At 49.8% G+C, this 5,382-nt stretch overlaps 1 pseudogene; it reads left to right on the top strand.

The window, feature by feature from the left end:
- The first annotated feature begins 2,916 nt into the window (after nt 1-2,916).
- Nucleotides 2,917-4,308, top strand: LOC144167545 (uncharacterized; annotated as a pseudogene).
- The last annotated feature ends 1,074 nt before the right edge of the window (nt 4,309-5,382 follow it).

The raw sequence follows: 5,382 nt of genomic DNA, 5'->3' as shown, positions 1-5,382 counted from the left end.
AGTCATTGGTACCAGACTCTTTGTTATAAAACCACATTTTATTTCTTTTTCTCTGAAATTTGGAGGTCACAAGCAAACATTTTTTTTATTCCGAAAATTTTCTCTGCAGCATAAAACGGTGGAGACGAGAGGGGCTAAATGTACAGAAACAGGTTCCGATGATACGGCCCAAACAGCCTGCGTCTGAAGTCGGGCGGCCGACCTGGGTTAAGTCCCACACACTCTTAGGCAAAAAGGACTAAAATAGGGACTAAAATACAGCCGTTAGTCTTCAGGGGCAACCGTTCATCTTCAAGGGGAGTATCTGCGGCAGAGTACGTGCCGTGTGCACAAATGCGGACCCGCCTAACGCTAAGCAGTAACGGGAAGACGAAACGCATGCAGTCAGTCTCTTTGCTGCGTCGTTAATCCCCTAATGGCGTCGTCGTTGCCCTTTCGCGCATATGTCTGTGAACAGTTTTAGATTTCCAAAACACACGTCATTGCAGTCAGCAGGTCCTTTAGATGGTGCCACATGAGAAAATATCGATGTTAATTATAAGAAAATCGCCTAGGGTTAATAGACCGCCGGGTAATGGCAACGAGGGGCGAAGCGCGATGACCAGACGCTGCTCAGTGAGGTTATGTTGATACGCTGTGTTGCATACGATTCGTGCGCGGTAATAACGTTCAATGAAAGCTTTCAAGCGCGTTAACAGTAACACAAAAATTAGTGACAATAGCAAACGCGGATTCCTAAGAGTAAAGAATATGTAAATGTTTAACAGGCGAGAAAAAACGTAGTAGTTGCTGATGACAACTGCAAAATAAAAATGCTCGACAGGTAACCGTCTCGAAGTTATCTTTTGCGCTCTGTACATAATTGCCTTGTGCACCAAAGCTATGACAATGCTGCAACTGCTGTAACACCCGCTTGCATTTACCAGTCGCGAACGTCTAGCGACGCGAACTTAAAGAATTCAGGCTAAAGAAACACCGAATTAGGTTTCGCCGATGCAGGAAAATATGGTCTGCTTCCCTATTCTAACACTCAAACAGACGACACCTTTCACACACGTTACATAGAGCACTTAACATATGTATCGAACACTAAGAATACACCTAGTTCGCGCTATTTGTGCGGAAACAAATGAATCGTCCGATCGCCCAGCTCCTACCTCAACTAGGCGACGACGAGTTCATGGTTATCTACGAGAAAAAAGTATGGTTGTGAGGCTGCACTTACAATCAAACTGAGCAATACTACCTAAAGTTAGCAAAGCGCTAAGCGCAAAGCGCAAATCGCAATCACGTTCGCTTGCACGGATAGAAATTCGGACTCGAGTTGCTATGGGTCTGCCGCGTTATGCACAGAACTAAACGCTGTACACTTGAATATTATCCACTGCGAATATTATCCACTGAAGTGTAGAAATGGGTGTTAAGAGAGGAGACAGGTAATGGTTCTTATCGCTTCTCTATTGATTATTTCTAGACGAACCCACCCCTCCTTTGTCATGTACTAAAACTGGGCCTGGTACGTGAGACGTGGATGCAAGATTGCCCGTACACCCGCCGCGGTGGCTCAGTGGCTAAGGCGTTGCGCTGCTGAGCACGAGGTCGCGGGTTCGATTCCCGGCCGCGGCGGCCGCTTTTCTGATGGAGGCGAAAAGCAAAAACGCCCGTGTGTACGAGATTTCGGCGCACGTTAAAGATCCCCAGGTGGTCGAAATTAATCCGGAGCCCTCCACTACGGCGCGCCTCATCGCCTGCGTTGCGTCGGCGCGTTAAACCCTACAATCAATCAAGATTGCCCGTACGACAAGCCGAGCGATCTTTGTGGGAGCCCTTCCCGCTTTCATGGAAATCCGGTGAACTAGATGTAAGAGTTGAAGGGCGCATCGGCGGGCTTCCCGGAGCCATGGCGCAGCTGAGCCGGAGGCAGCGACGTCCAGGCCAAGAATGCATGCACTGAGCTGAAGGTAAGATGTACTGTTGTTCGCCTGGGTAAGCACACGTATCACTGTCCTTCAAACGCTGTTTTAAATGAAAAGTATCTACTATATGAACTTCGCGGGGTTCATCCATACACATATTCGCGCACCGGAAACGAGTGGTTCGGAATGTTTAATTTACGGCCCTCGAGAATATGCGAGAGAGTTAATAGGGCGTGATGTTATGTGTGCGGAAACAAACAAGAGCTATAATAACATGTTTTAACGTAATGAGTGTGCTTTTGTTCTTGCTATTCCTGTTGTAGTAAGAATCTACGGTTTTCGACAGCCAGGAGGATAATTGCGGAAATTTAGGTACGCCCCTGAAACTAGGGCGGAATCACTTCGTTAGTGGGTCATTTTTTCAGAAAGCATTTCTTTGAGTTCTGCTCTGTCTTCTCTGTCTACCAAGTCGAAATTGGCCAAGGCGCAAGTGCTGTACGAGTCAACCAGGTAGGTGTTCTGCAGGGCTGGGTGATCTCACCCACCCTGTTTAATATAGCTATGCATCAGCTGCCAAGACACCTTGCGGACGTAACAGGCCTGAAACATGGGGTGTATCCCGATGATGTCACTGTGTGGACGCATCAAGGATACATCGTTGAGTAGGAGGACGTCTTACAAAGAGCCCTCAACATTATTCATGACTACACGGCGGAAACAGGTTTACACACCGCCCCAGACAAAACCTAGTTCGTCTTCATTCATGATGGCCGACCCAACCCTGTCAAACAAGAAGAAAAGTGGTCTTTTAAGCTCTACATCGGTGATCGACCCATAACTCGGAAGTGTAAATACTATCCGAATACTCGGTATGTGCCTTGACCGGAACTGCACATTGAGCACTTAGTTCCAACGTGTTACGAGGACCAGCAAACAAATCCTGCACGCTTTACGCAGAATCCCTAACCGCACTCGTGGAGTAAACGAACGTGAAATCCCACAGTCTGTTCAAGCTTTTCTCGTCTCCCGTATCATTTATGGACTGCTATATCATCCGGTCAACCGTACGCAAATGCTCGCGCTCGATCGGCTAATTAACGAGGCCAAACGCATTGTTACTGGACTTCCAAGGTACACATGCCTCGATGCGCTCAAGAGCTGTAGCAAGCTCAACAACCTTTCTGAGCCCGTCGACATGCACATCCGTACACAGGAGACGAGGCTTCGCGCGACAAATGCTGGGCGGCACACGCTCATGCTGCTCGGGTATGACATCCACACATTGCCCACTCTGCCCAACAAAACGCCACCGTGGCAAGTCACTGCACTCACCGATGGCAAGCCATTTCCACTTAATATGGACCTACTCAGTGAGTGCGGCGCCTTGCCTATGCCAAGAGGCATGCTAAGGCTGCGAGCATCCTCCCCTTGACTGAACGCATCGTATACACGGATGCTGCACTTCCGGCAGACAGCACCAGCAACACTTGCTATGCCACTGCGTGGTACGAGCAGACAAATGGATGCCAGAACTGACGCCATCATGTATTAACAGAGGCGATGTACAGTGCCCGAGCAGAGTTAATGGCCATTCTAGATTATTTGGAGTGGGCCCTCGAAACTTCAAATGAAACTGACCCCGTCCGCCATCGTATGTACACTGATTCTCGGGCTGCTCATCGGGAATGCGCTAATGTTCTTTACACAGATCACGTACTGCAGAAGATCCTGCACCAAGCGTGCCTACTACGTGAACGCGGTCACGATGTTACCATCCTCTGGGTACCCGCGCATTGTGGCATCCCCGGAAACGAGAAGGCTCATAGATTAGCGCTCGCTCATCTTTACACCGCGCTAGCCAGAGCCTCCGATACTCAGTTTCGTCTCCTAGCTAGCCCACGCCAGCTAGCAGATCCGATGGCAGACAAACATCCGACCTAACAACAACGTGCTGCCTACCTCAGAGCAGTTGGCAATCCACTCTTGATACCACCGCTCCCCTCGAAGGTATTCACACGGCGAGAATCTGTCCATGCTTTGGAGAATTCAGACAGGCGCACTCCTTACTTCTTTTTTGCTGAACCGTTTTCGCAAGGGTGACACACCACCACCCGTAACTGGCCCCTGCTCCACGTGCAATTGCCGTACTGATCTCGACCACCTGTGCTGGGAGTGTCCCCTCTACATTCCAAATAGGCTTCGTGCCCTGGCCACCATAAAACGGGGACCCTGGCCTTCTTCTCTCCGGACATGGGCCTGTCCGGATCCCGAGCCTCCGAATCGAGTTAACGAGATCTGGCGAGCACTTCTTTCGTTCCTTCAAGACCCGGCGGCGCCACCGGATGGTTATGGGCTCCGCGACAGCCACAAGATTCAAGCGGCCCCCACTTAGCTGCCTCCTAAACGTCCGCTAATAATCCGGAGGCAGCCCTACCCTTCCCCTCTGCAACAACACCGTCTTCCTTTCCCCCGCAGTGCCTTTGGCACATTATAATGTGGAATAAATGGGGTTTTATTCATCTACAGATGCTAGTAGTGCCAGATTCCTCTCTAGTGCATATAGTAAGAATCTATACAGCCGAGAATAACATTTCGTTTGGTGAGCCTTGCACTCTGATTGCGCTACCAGCAGCAACATATCATTGCTACATTTTTACGCATTCATTTTCCCTGCTGCGGCCACAAAGAGATCATTGAAAGGATTTTGATTGATCTGGAAGGAAAAGTGCATGATAGAGTACGAAGTTTATGGCACGGGAAAAAAAGGACTGAATGGCATTCACTGAGCAATATAAACAACGGATGGTCTAACCGTTTTGTCTTGAACCAGTAACCGTTATTTATTAGATGCAAGGCATCTCTTACACTCGGCCTGTCCCTCCATCCGGCATCCGTCCGTCCGCAACCCTCCTCCTTTCCCCTCGCCTGCCAGCTGCGTTAGCACGTTCTCCTCGCCATGCCAGCTGTGCGTTAGTGCGCATGCGTGTCTCTCTCTCAGTCCGTCCGTAACCCTCCTCCTTTCCCCTCCTCCTTTCCCCTCCTCGGCAGCTGCGTTAGCACGTTCTCCTCGCCATGCCAGCTGTACGTTAGTGCGCATGCGTGTCTCTCTCTCATCACTCTCTCTCGCAGAGCGGCTATATAACCGCGGTACCTGCAGCGCGCTCCTCAGTCGCTCCGTTAGTCGCTCTTGCTGCTACTGCTCCGACTGCTGCTCCGATGAGTTGAAATGGACACTCACATGCCTGCTACCGCGTAATTGGAAATGTACGTGTGATTGAGCATCATTTAAGGTTCGCTATACTTCAACCACATTTGGGTAACCAACATAACGAAAACCCGAATTGAACCCCGTGAGATGCCTGGCATCACCCCAGGGTTCCCCTCGCGGAAGATGGTGGCATTTTTTTTTTTTTTTGCTCTTCAGTACCGGTTCGGATTCCACGGGCTCAAAAAGTAACGGTTCCGG

Source organism: Haemaphysalis longicornis, unplaced genomic scaffold, assembly GCF_048455015.1.
Source record: "Haemaphysalis longicornis isolate Haplotype H1 unplaced genomic scaffold, Haemaphysalis longicornis Haplotype H1 scaffold_2, whole genome shotgun sequence".
Taxonomy (NCBI): Eukaryota; Metazoa; Arthropoda; class Arachnida; order Ixodida; family Ixodidae; genus Haemaphysalis; species Haemaphysalis longicornis.
This window is presented reverse-complemented; position numbering and strand designations above follow the sequence as displayed.